The sequence below is a fragment of the Micropterus salmoides genome, unplaced genomic scaffold (assembly GCF_014851395.1).
Source record: "Micropterus salmoides isolate LMB-PRFRI ecotype aquatic unplaced genomic scaffold, ASM1485139v1 Ms_hic_scaffold_15, whole genome shotgun sequence".
NCBI classification, from domain to species: domain Eukaryota; kingdom Metazoa; phylum Chordata; class Actinopteri; order Centrarchiformes; family Centrarchidae; genus Micropterus; species Micropterus salmoides.
The window spans coordinates 3249272-3263117 of record NW_024040596.1 but is presented as its reverse complement, the minus strand read 5'-3'; the positions used below and the strand labels follow the sequence as shown (position 1 = coordinate 3263117).

General features: G+C 41.1%; 1 protein-coding gene across 1 annotated transcript in view; it reads right to left on the bottom strand.

Annotated features, from left to right (window-relative positions):
* The window catches only part of LOC119903801 (tensin-1-like), a 186806-nt gene that overhangs the window by 72191 nt on the left and 100769 nt on the right, over window positions 1-13846 (bottom strand).

Genomic DNA, 13846 nt, shown 5'->3' with positions numbered 1-13846 from the left:
CATTTTATATCCAATCAAAGTTAAGATGTTAACAAATAAATCAGACAATGCAAAAGCAATTTATTGATATTACAAAGTTATAATGTTGAAATAAAATCCCGAGTCCTCAATGTCCGAGACCGAGACAAGACCATCAAAAAGTGGTCTTAAGACCGGTCTTGAGACCAAGACCTGTCTCGAGGACTACAACACTAGGTCAAAGTAAATCCAAATCAATCTTTCATATCAGGTTCAGCTTTTGTCAGCTCTGACAGTCCAAAACAGAAGGTTAGTGGTAGTAACTCTTTATTGAATGAAACAATGTGCAATCCTGACAACAAAGCGCCAAAAAGATGTAAACAGCACAGTTTTGAGAAAACTGTAAGAAACTTGGAGAGCTGTGGCTGAGTAGCACTAGCATGCTAGCCAATGGGGGGGCTGCCACAGTAGTTTAGCAACTAGCCCTGCAAGTAGTCCCTACGTCACCATATTTCTTGGAGACATGCAAATAAATTTCATTGTGCCACAATCTGTTGTGACCGGGTCTTCAGGCTGGAGGATTAATAGTATCATATAATGGCAATCATATTTGTACATGACAATCGCGCCACATTTGAATCTAAAAATTAAGTTTCTGCCCAACATCTGAACATCCAACTTTGGGAAATGGGAAAAAAACACATTCAGTGCAGATACTCTGGCTTCTTGGTACATCCCCAGCTCAGAGCCATGCCACCACTTTGAGCCAAGTCAGCTGAGCGTCATATTGCATTTGTTCTCATGAGAGGAGCTAAATACAGGCTGTTGATCTCCAACGTGGTAGCAAAATAGTAACAGACATAATAATAGACAAACAGCGCGCTTGAAAGGAAACCAAGTTCAGTATTTCTTGATTCACAGCTCAGAATGAATTAATCTGGGAGGTGGTATAATATAAATAATAAAATATACTTCAACAGGTGCTTCCAGCTGCACTCTGTCAAAATGTACAAATACTGGCTTCTATTTCGGTTAACTTCCACCAATGTTCTTCTGATCAGTGACTAGTTGAAGGCAGAAGGAGCTAAAACTGAAAGTGAGAAAATCTGAAATGTCACTAATAATCCGTGAAGCAGTGAAGAGGGTCAGTTTGCTAGTAGTAGTTACTGTTCGCCTGCATTTTCCCTACTAAATAAATTTTGCTGGGGTTTGTTTAGCTGATCGCTCACCGTCAGTTCTTTTTTGTGATGGCACCCATGTTCCCAGATCTAAGGGAGTACAATGTTATTATCACAAAAAAGAATAGCAGCCAAAACCACAAAAATAAGACCCATAAACTGAAAATTACCCTTTAAGGCTGCACATTTAGTGGTCCCTTCCAAAATACAATACATGCTCTAAGAACTAAGTTCTTAGAGCATGAACTAAGGACTGAGTTTAGGATCCTTCTGCTTTGTTAATTATGTCTGAGTACAAACACTATCACATGAAAACACACAGATGATGAGAGACCACCGTCACAGCCACGTGTCTGCCTCCTATAAGAACAGCGTATCGGTGCACGACCCACAGCTCTATATCTTCGCCACCACCGTAACATGTGCTTTCTTTCACATGAGCACAGTGGCTCCTTTGACCAAGTTACCAAATTATAAGCCGCTCCTTTGGGAAAGTAGAGGTAGTTAGCATGCTGGGAGTTTCCCCCCTGAGCGACGGGGATAAACGTAGCCCAGAGCTGAGCCTCTGGGGAAATGACCCAGGGCTAAATATACAGCTGTGCATCTTTAGATGCTCGAGACACAGCCCATTTAGCTCGGCCCAGTCCGCTCAGCGTGGACAGCAGAGTGGTTGAAATCACCGCTTTGGGTGTCTGAGTGTGGGTGTGAGACGAGAGAGAGTTTTACTCTCTGAGAGGAAACAGACAGGGTTGATTGTGAGTGTTGGAATGGTTCCGTGTTTACATTCAGTCAGTGAGTATGCATGTTTAAAACACCCATTTTCAGTCTCATAACACTGAAGTTATTATTCACAGTTATACTCTATATGTAGGTGTGTGTGTGATCTAGCGTCTGCTACCGCCCGGCAGAGTGTAGTGTCACTAACCACACATGGGAAGCCCTGCTTTTGTTTTTAGAGTATCTTTGAGTCTATGTTTGTGAGTCGGACCAAGGGTGTGTCCCGAGTGCCACTCGTCCTTTCCTGCCCGTCCCCCCTCACACTCTTTCTGCCTGGACAGCCTTGTTCATTTTTAGGACAATTGCTCTCTTTGGAAACTTAGGAAAAAACACACCATCTGGACTGGCAGCAGAGTGGCTACGCACCAGCTCTACTCCAGTGTTTACACTGCATTTTGGAGAACAGCCCATGCTGAGAGCTTAACGGTTTTAGACATGTCTTGATGTGCTTATGTTTCACCTAAGCTGCTGGAATGATGCAGAGACCGTCATTTTGTTTTGATGAGAAATTGCGCTGCATTCCTTGCTGGTAATGAGCAATCGCAAGTCATGTAACACTAAATTATTGTTGTTAAGGGGCCTAATTTGCACAGAATTAAACAAATTCTAACAGTGTTTTCTCATGTACAGTAAGCAACCGATTCATGCCCCAATTTTTATTCCAAAACAATGCAGGCTGAGAAAAGAAAAAAAATCCTAAACTGTTGTTCTTCTGACGTGCTACTTACTGCTGTGACTGACTGTGGATCAAATGAAATTACATTATCTTGTTTTCATCCACTGGGAGTCAGGACAGTTCTAAAAAAATACTTTAATCTAATTGTCACTATACGCTGGTTTTGTGTCAGACACTATCCACCACAGCGGTCGACACAGACTCACAGGTATGACACAGGACACCTGTAGGGGCTCCTAGCGGACACGTCCAACAGTGCCTTCTAGTGGGAATTAACCCAAACTGCAGGGGTAGACAGTAGCTGACATGATGATTGTTTACCTGAAGCCTTTGTCTTTTACAGTAAAATTCATCATCCAGACATTGTAACCAGCAGCAGCCACTGTGTCACTCTGAGAAGCTAAAAGTACATTTAGAGTCTGACTGATGCTCCTTCCCCTCAGTGGCAGGGCTTCCTCACTACCTTTAGGAAGTGGGTGAACGCCGTGAATGTGTTTGTCTACAAAGTAAATACACATCTGTTTGGCATCATCCTTAAAAATGTTTTTCCCCCTCTAGTAGCTGCCTAAAAAGGCATTGCTGCTTCTCTGGAGCTGAAGCCGCCCGACAGCCAATTCCTGCTCGGTTTAAAAGATGCAAAAATGTAGTGTTGAAAAAGAGACGCTTGAAGAACGGAAGACAAACGCTGTCTGCTGTCACCTGCAAAAGGTTGTTGGTTCATTGCACATATGCACAGTGTTTAAAAGTACACACTTTCCTTCCCGAAGCGAGTAACAACTTTCATACAGCCAGGGAAAAACTGTAAATCCCTATCACCATATAATAAGAAGAGTTTTCTGATAGGCAAATGTATTCCACTATTATACCAAAAACAAAACTAACATTTGTCTTGGGATAGTTAATTTGGACAACTGCATTTTGTAAAATCAACACAATATGTTCTAACCCTTATTCAAAACAATACAGTACCAGTAAAAGTTAATAAACATTATTATTCTCTCTTTGCCAGGCACAATAACACACGAGCAAAAGTGCGCACACATTCACACACACACAACACATACACAGCTGTTCCTCTCTCATGCTCCGTGGTCCTTCATCTTCAGCTTTCACACAGCCATGTCCCAGAAATGTAAACATAGAGCTGAGGAAGGAGGGGCTGTGTAGGCCTGTGCGTGTCCAGGGTTAAGGTTCGGGTTGTGCATGCTTATTCCCGTTCCCACCCCCTTGGGGTATATGAGGCTTCTAAAATGCCAGGGATCCCTTAGGACCAGAGGAGAGGAGAGTGGACGGTCCTCGCTGTGGGAAAAACCCCTGAGCCGCCGGTGACCCCAAACCACCTCTGCGCTTCTCACCGCGTCTGTTCCTGCTCCCGACCCGACCGCTCACTTTGTTGCATAACCACAAGCCTTTTCCAACATGTGAGAGAGGAGGCAGTCTCTAAAGGCATCTGCCAAGTATTTCTTACTCGAGGGTGTGTTTGTGTGTGGAGAGGGTCTACTCAATCACACCCACACGCACCTATTAAACAAGTCACTTTTTCTACTCCACTCTTAATATCTCAACTCTACTCATGTCCCAATATGGTAATAACACCGACACATCATTAAATAACCTAGACAAAAAGTAAAAAGGAATTGTGCAAGCCTTATCTAGACTACTGTACTTTATCACTACACTTCTTTATTTCATTTCTTTGTTATGTCAGTGTTTCCAAAATTATAAAATGATTCATAAGACTGTCTGTCAATCTGTCTGTTAAGATCCTGTTAGATTTAGATTTAAAAATCAATTCTTGCAGCATCGGCGTGACCACGGGGGTGCAATGTAAATTTCATCCTCTGCCGATGTGCCACTGCCACAGTGAGAAATTTTAGTGCAGCACGCAAACTTTATCTGTTATAAGCATCTGTTTACAAGTCTGCAGCTGTTCGCATCCATACTGAAGTACAAACTACAAAACGCACGTCGCTTTGAGCTAAATGCTAAAATCAACAGGCTAATAAGCTCACAATGACAATGCTAACGCTGACGTTCAGCAGGTATAATGTTTCCCTCGTTCACCATCTTAGTTGGATAGAGTGCTAACATTTGCTAATTAACACCAAACAAAAAGTAATCAGGCATTTATTTTGCAGGTATTTGGTCAAGTACTAGAAATATAAAAACTCTGACCTGATGACGGCACAGAACGAAAAGATATGGGAGCACAAACATTATTACAATTCATCCTTTGGGTGACACGAATGTGTGAACCGAATTTCATGTCAATGCATCCAGTTTTTGTTGAGATATTTCAGTCAGGACCAAAGAGGTGGACCTACTGACCAAGGTCCCGATCAGACAGAAAGCGTTTTGCAGGTTTGCAAATGATGTCAGGCGCTTTCCTGCTCAGATTTTAATTTTTTAAACTTTGTGCGCCCAGGGCACATAAACAGCCCGCAGAACGCTCACTGCCAATTGCAAACAATTAAACAAGGGTGCTAGGAAACATTGCTCCGCTGTGTCAGACTCACATTTTTGTAAAGCAAACCGTCCTACCTAGAATTCGTTTTTTCCGTAACAATATCAAACTACTCCGCCTTTGTAAATGAGAGACAACAGTCATTATTTGCAGCCATGAAAGGTCTTTGTCAGGAAAACAAGTCTCTTTAGATCAGAAAGGTATTACTGAACCTTGGGTGGCACTATAGAGTCTCCAGGCGGGTTCCTTGTTTAGTCTGGCTGAACCGAACACTGAAGCGTTCACCCCCTTTGGTGCAGTTGAACGTCAAACTCTGGTGGGGACCAACCACTCTCTGGTCCGCCTTGAAGGGACTCTCTCTGACCGCTGCCAAGTGAACTGGAACCAGAGTACTATTCTGTCTCCTTTCATTGGTGGGAAAACGTTTTTCTCGTGCTGTTTTGATGACTGGTGATCTGCTAGTGCTACCAAAAAGGCGACTAGCCAGAGACGAATCTGGACTCATGTCGAAACTAGATGCCTCCTGAATATTTGGGCTGAAACAATGTATTATCCTCGCATTGTTTCGATTCAGGAACTGGACCTCTAGGCGTGAACCCGCCCTCACAGATCTCAAAGTGTGAAATGTCTCAGCCCTCTCCCATGAAAACTAACTGAACTAACAGGCAAATAAAAAAGCAAGGGTTGACGGGGATAAGGAGGAGGACGTTTGCATCTGATAACCAGCAATTACTCAAGTTTGGAAAGCCTGACAAAACTAACCAGGCTGAGGGTGACCACAGTCTGATCTGATGTTTCTTCATTCTGTACTTTCTAACACTGGTAAGAACACTGGGGAGGGAAAATTAGAGCTTAGCGTGCAGACTATTCCATTATGATAATAGGTCATAGAGAATGGGACTGTAATTGTTTTGACTCTGTTAACGGCAACACCTAACTTGGTGGGATGACCTCATAAAATTGCACTTTACAAGCCACTGTTTACTTGTAATTCAGCAATGTAAACTGACAGGCCCAGTTATGTTTAACCGCATGAGTTGCAAAGTGTGTTCACAATTTATGTGATTGATTACTTGATCATTCACATGAGTTAAGCTTTATTATTTATCATGCGTCACAAAATAGAAAAAATGCATCAAAGCAACTTTCCGACTATGTTTCAGACACACCTCCATTTGAAACGGATGTTCAGGAAAAGCTAGCAGTATTCAGATGATGTTGAAAAGAAATACTAACGCGAGACGCCTGGCTCTTACTTCAATATTAAACTTTTTTTTCTCCCGGGGAACTGAGATCATACTGTATTTCGTTACAGGATGCCTGGTTGGTGCTTGTATATACAACGTAATACAGGGCACATCAGGGAAACATGAGTGGTTCTAAACAGAGCACTAATTGGACCACATCTAGACCATCTTTGCCCTGCAGTTACTCATTACTCAGTAATGTCCTGGCCCTGTTCCCCCACTACACAAGGCCCATAAAAAAAAGGAGCTGGATGACGTAGGTGTTCATGATCGTGTGTGCATATCTTTGCTTGTGAGTGCATTCATTCTTTATGTGTGTTTCTGGGGGGCACGTGTCTACCTCACCAGACTCCCAAATCTCTCTCTCCCTCTCCCTCCATTCCCTCATCCAAGCTTTGTGTTTGTGCACAATAAAACCTATTCCTGGCAGAGCTGGCTGGACATGAGGGCACATCTGAGGAATTGTCCCAGCACCCAGTGCGGGGGTCTGGTTGGGGGTGGTCACTTCTGTCATCATGGCCGTTGGATGGGATCGTCCAAACACACATCATCAGTTACAATAAAGGGGCTGCCAGTTGGCATCACCTTCCCACATTGGGCTGTTTCATTCCAAATATACTCTGTAGACTGGATATTTAAATCAGGATTAAGAGGCAATGAATTTCATAGTTATTCTATTTACTCGAACATGCAGTTGACTCATACAAAATTCATGGCAGTTGCCTGTCAGATAGGCCTGGGCAATAAAACAATAATGATAATTATCACAATATAATTTTCCTCAATGACAATATAATAAATGTTCAATATATCGTAACTGAATTCATTTGAATCAAAAATTTGTCCATAAAATTCATATTTAAATTTTAATATTGAAAAAAAAGATTTACTAATCATATTTGTTGAATATGATTTTATCATAATAGTTTTGAATGTTCTACCTCAGATTTGTTAAGTGATCCACTGTTTGGCATCGAGTGTTGGTCACATTCTGACCATAAAGAAAAGTTTAACCACATACTGTAATTATCCATATGGTTTCTTAAATTTTCACTCAGGAGCAAAAATCAGCCTTTAAATATGAAAGAAATAATGATTTTTAATATATCGTGATAATTATCGATATCAAATGATGTGTAATGCTTAATCGTGATAACATTTCTGGCCATATCGCCCAGCCCTACTTTCAGACGACTTTGTGAATCCAAGCTTGTGTCAAAGCAGTTTCAAGACATGGCCTGACCTTTTCGTTAGGAGCACCAGATTCATAGGACAGTCTTCAAACATGTTTGATTTTAAGCAAACATGCTCAAAAATATTTTTATACTCATGATTATATTTTTTTTAAACTACACAAAAGAGCTAGAAAGAGTCCTCCACCGATGTAAGATTGCAATCCTTATTCCTATTCCTTACTACCACTTTGGTCAACTTCTCTTTTAAAAAATAAAAAACTTAAATGCAACTCCACCATCGACAGTTTGGTCAGAGATCTCAAGGTGCCGGCCTCAAGCAGAAACGAGGAGCAGGCCACAGAGGTCTACCCCCAGATTTTCAAACTTGGAGTATTCAGTTCGTTGGTGGATATCCCCTTGAGATGCAGCCCCTTCGCACAGCTCCCTCTGAAGCTACAAAGATATACAACTTTTTTCACATATTCCGTAGTCCTCAAGTCCCCAAGTGTAAAATCAGAGGAATTCCCCCTTTTTTGAATTTTCTAGACATTTACACATCTACAGTCTATGTCTACAAGTGTGTACGATATGATCTAAAGCCCCATTACACACACTAAATGGTCCTTGCGGTGAGATTGTTTAGTCAACCATGTTGGATTTTATCAAAGCCAAAAAAAAAGATGTTTATAGTTTGAGCACCTTGAAGATGAGCCAGAGAGAGTGCAACGGGGAACTGTGAACCAGTGGACACACACACACAGGGACGCTTTGCATGTATCATTCACTTCAGTCTGGGACAAAACAATATGTTGTAGAGTGAGCGGTACAGTAATTCTGAGATTTTCAAAGTTTTGCAATCTTCACTCTTCTGTCATTTTTCAAGTAAGTAATTTATTTTGTTAAGTAAGGCTACGCCCTCCTTTTTGCTTCCAAATACAAAGAACTGGAAAATTAAATCTTAATCATGATAATGTCAAAAATGTAGAAATGTCATACTTTTAAGTTACATTTACGAAATCAAAAAGCAGGGCTTATTTTTCTGCTGAGAAACAGCTGCATGGAAATATTTGATTTTCATTTCATTCAGAATGGAACATTATTATCTGAAACTAAAAGCTGTATATTTTTCGCCTCTGTGGAATGTCTGGATACTCAAAAAACAAAGTAACCACTTTCCTCTGACTAAGTTAACATATGTTCGATGTTGCAATCAGTCTGCACCTGAGTGGGGCAGTAAATCATGTTGGTCTCTGGAAGCGAGTGAAGGAATTCACCAAACAAGGGGCTGAGGAGAGCTGACACCCACCTCACGCTGGAATACTGCTCCTGGGAACGCTCGCAGGCATGCATGCCCGCACGTCCACACACAAACAGCATCATCCGCTTCCTCTCACTAACATGGCTGAAGGGTGACACGTAACTGTACACGCAAGTAGAATGATTCACTCTTCTATGCGTCTTTAATGTAAATTGAGTACAGCATAGCAGCTCCCCACCCTAACTCAGGTGCATAAAGCAACCTGTGTCCAGACCATATCTACTGCCACTACTTCACATGGTCCATCTGGCTGTATTTTTAGGCTACCAGAAAGCTTGACCATTGTTTGCCTTGAAAGCCATTGTCGCACACAGCTTTATCAGTTTCTCTTCACTCTCCTTGGTGGTAAAGGTACATCAACACATGTTTTACACCTCAGCTCGTCAGCTTTTATGAGAGCAATCAGCAGTGCGTGCACAAAGACTCCTTGGAGACTCCTGTTGGCAAGCCAAGGAAAAAGGACATAAAATGGAGAGAAATGCCCAGTGGCTTGCATTTCCTTCAGGCTTTTATTGTTGTATTAAAGGGGCAATATGTAGTTTTTTTTATTAAATCACTTATCTGTTAATCACTTTTTAAATATCTATTTGTGAATGGATTGTATCTGGGCCGGGTTTTCTTAGCTACATGTTCTGAACTCTGAATACTGCAATACACACAGCAACAACACCGCAGCTAATGAAATGGCGTCTGCCAAAAAAACAATCGGCTCCCGGCACAACACAGACTCCAACATAAACTGACAAACACAAGATGTTTTATGGGCTGAAGCCCGTCAGGCCAAATAAGAATCAGATCGGCGTCTGAGCAAAAACATGCGTCAACATCAGAAAGGTGTTGGAGTCATGGAGAGACCTCAAATACACAAACCGACCCAGAATTGGCTTTCATCCTTCACTTTCTATTGTTCACTTTCTATTGTGATAGTTGTTGTAACACCTCTTGTGAGAAGGATTCAGGGTCCAGCCTGGACACCTCTTCCTCTACTGAGAAGGAAACTTTGATATGTAGTGGCAGAAACTTGTTTCCATGAGAGGAGATCTCTCTCTCTCTCTCTCTCTCATTGCCATGAATGTTTAGGAGCAGGTTTGCAGTCTTTCTTCTATTGCTACTGGGGAATGAAGTTAGTTCAATATAAACTAGGCCTATACTGTGTATATATATATATATATATATATATATATATATATACTATAACTAACTATAAAATATAAAAAATTTAAAAGTAGCTGAGATGTAAATAAGCTACTTTTGCCACGTTTCTGTAGCTTAGCTTGCTACGTTAGGTCGGCTGTGACTCAGGAGATAGAGCGGGTTGCCCATTAATTTGGAAGGTCGGTGGTTCAATCCTCGGCTCCTCCAGACTGCATGTCGAAGTGTCCTTGGGCAAGATACTGAGCCCCAAATTGCCTCTGGCGGCTGAATGTGTGTGAATGGTGAATGCAGATGTAGTGTAAAAGTGCTTTGAGTGGTCGAAAAGACTAGAAAGGCGCTATACAAGTACGGAGCATTTACATTTCACTGGGGGGAGCTTCTGTGTAGTGAAACTTCATTTAATGTAGAGTAGCTAGTAGCTTGGCTCACTACATTTTCCAAGTAGCTTGCCCAACACTGTTGCTAACGGTATCCAGCGCAAAATACTATAGTAGTAGTATGGTATAGTTATAGTATAGTTTTTTTTAGATTAGAAAGCTTTATTAATCTCCATTGCCATCAGATCACACACAGGACAAGAAATAAAAACAATAGACCCATTAAAAGCCTTCTAAAGCCTGATTAGAGCGGACGGTTTACCACAAATATTCATAAAAAATAATATAAATATTAATTAAAAATTTAATTTCTGTTGGGATAAAAGACCATCTGAGCTGTAAGTATTTTCCCGCATACTGTCAGACTAGGATTGTGTATGCTTATGAAGGTTCTGCAGTCATACTCAAGTGTCAAGTCTAGAATTTTCTATAAACTTGAAGTTGACTGACATCAGAACAAATGGTCAGACATTAACAGACTACAGGTTAAGTTAGTGAAATAAATGTTTGTCATAATGAGGCCAACAGGTAGTGTGGTGAATTCTTGCACTATGTTCAGAGGTGTTAATTTCAGATACCAAACAACTCAGGTCATGAGCCGCCCTTTAAAAATGCCCAGAAAGCTTAGCCCATGCGGTTGAACATCTTAAACAGATGTCTTCATGTAGAAAGCATCTAGCGTGAAAGCATCTGCAGAGGATAATAACATGTTCCTACTACAGCTTTTATTAAAGAAAAGCAAGTCATTTCGAGAAATATTTTCTTTGTGAGCGCAGAAAAGTGCAGGGGATATTTGCTTTGGTCCATTTAAAACACACAACATATGAGAAAGAGAGTGAGCGAATAATCTCCAAGTCTAACACTGTTTCTAATGCCAATACCAAAAAAGGCAACAGAACAAGCATATTTTTATTACCCTTGCAAAATTACTTCATACTTCATACCACTTTGTTCAATGTTATTTTAAACACAAAAAGATATAATGATATTTTCAGATTCAAGGACACAACTTTTTATTTGCTTTTCTCATTTCACTGCCTGTCTGTTCTCAGCGTTCTTTCTAACACCTGCATACCTGAGGTGTCCCATCCCCCACTAAGCACAGAGGAACTGTTATCCTGGTTTAATTACACCAGCTCTACTTAAAGTAATATAGCCCAAATCCCAAACTTGGCTAAATGACCTCACCAGAAACTTAAGGAGGAACTGCAAGAAAGCAGAGTGCAGGTGAAAACAAAATAAATTAGAAATTTAAGGTGAAATACTAAGAAACTACTATGAACATGCAATACAAGCCTCGAGGAAGAAACATCTCTCTGACCTCATTACTAAGAACCACCTCAATTCTAAGTTCTTTTCTACATGGCCCCCTTCTAATCTCAGATTAGTTGGATCGCTTTCAGAGTGACTTCTCAAGGTTCTTTTCCAACAGTACTTCTCATGAAATCCAACATATCAACCCAAACCCATGCCTAAACTGTCCTGGATTTAGGACAAACCCATCTCTCTAGCTTCTCTCTGAGAGACAGTCTTGAAGATGAAGTTGACCACCTGCCCCCTTGATGTCATCATCTTCTTTACTCATGGAATCCACGATAAAAGGCCCAGCCTCCTTGCCATCATTGACAGCTCTTTGTCCTCTGGTTCTTTTACTCCATCCCCCTCCTTTCAATTTCAAAATAACGTTATGGACATTTGTTGGTCAAGTTTCAAGACCAGCCATAGCACAGAATCAGCTGTCGACTAAGGAAGCTGCGGCGTTTGCAACCTCATTGACCTCAGTGACGCCTTCAACACAGTGCAATGCTGGGTAATAAGGGTGCAGTACTGAATATCTTCTCTTCCTATCTTGCCAATTCAACTTTCTCAGTTAGCCAAGACCATTTCATCTTTGCTCCCGCAATCTCTCCAGTGGAGTCCCACAAGGGTCCATTCTCAGTCCCATCCTCTTCTTTATCTACTTGCTTCCCCTGGGTAGAATCTTACAGGAATATAACATCTCCTACGACTGCTACGCAGATGATACCCAGCTCTACATACCCAACTGCCCATCAGCAGAGATGGGGACTCGACTTAAGTCGCACACACAGTGACTTCAGACTCGACTTGAGACTCGTCCTCAAAAGACTTCAGCCTGGACTCAGACTTGAGGTGCGGGACTTGTGAACAATGTTTGTTTTTAGGAAACGTCTGATGAGCTTGCTGTTATTCCCCTCCCTGCGTTACCTATAACCTGCCTACGTAACACGTAGTATCAGCTGCGCACGTGAGAGAGGACAACAAACACCGGCAGCTGCTGAGCCATTCATCATAACTTTGGCTTTAAAACTTCATACAACAAGACCCAAACAAAGAAAATAATAGGTTAGTAACCTGAGGTTAGTAAACATGTTTAACTCAGCATTGGCCATCTAATGTTAGCTTGCTTCTGGCTTTAGCTACGACCTATGAGAGCTTCACTCGGACTATGTTATGAAAAGATGAATGAGCGTTTGTTTGCTTGCCAAACTTGTGGTGGTTGACTAATGTAATCATTTATTGTTGATGATGTAATGTTATAGTTTTATTTAGTTAACGTTACACTGGATTTGAGAGTCTTGGGAAGGTGTTGACTTACAGTAGTTTATAAGCGGTCAGTGATTGCATTGTATATTGCATGGTTGTGCTGCGTGAAAAACAAGTTTCAGGTTTATTGCTGATCATGTAACGTTACAGTTTTATTTAGTTAACGTTACATTGTTTTTGAGAGTCTGCAGGGGGTTTTGTCTTAGGCCCCATCCACACTACTGTATTTTCGTGTCAGACCTTTTGCTACATTTGCACCACCCGTCCAGATTAAAACAGCAAAAACGAAGGCATGAAACGGAGAAGTTTGAAAACACTGCCGACCCCGTTTTTCGTTTTGAATAGAGATCGTAATTCTTTGTGTCAATAGGGCCTTAGAGTAGTTAATAAGCTGTCACTAATAGGATTGCACATTACATGGTTGTGCTCTGTAAGTGAAAAACAGGTTAGTTAAAGAATCTCTTATAGCCGTGAAGTTTTATAAGCAGCCTGGATTGAATGCAGCAGGTGATACAACATTCATTATAGACTTGACTTGGACTCTAGCTCAAAGACTTGAGACTTGACTTGGACTCTTGCTCAAAGACTTATGAGCATCTCTACCCATGAGACAAAAACTGCCTCAGCAGGTGCCTTGAGGCCATCAAAAACGGCCTGGCACTCAATTTCGTGCAGCTCAACGATAATAAATCAGAGGCTGTGCTTCCTATTAAATTTGTGTCCACCTGAAGTTTGCCCTGCTGTCTGTTTTATTTAGTTGTTCTGTCATTGTTCTGGTTGTATTTGTGTTTTGCCACTTACGTTTTTACTATGTTTTATTATTTAAGTCATATTTTAATGTTCTTTGGCTTTTACCACTGTACATCATTTTATAACTTCAATATGTGCTGTATTAATAAACATGACTTGACTTATCTTGATGTATTTTGTCTCCAACCAATACATTCAAAACATAA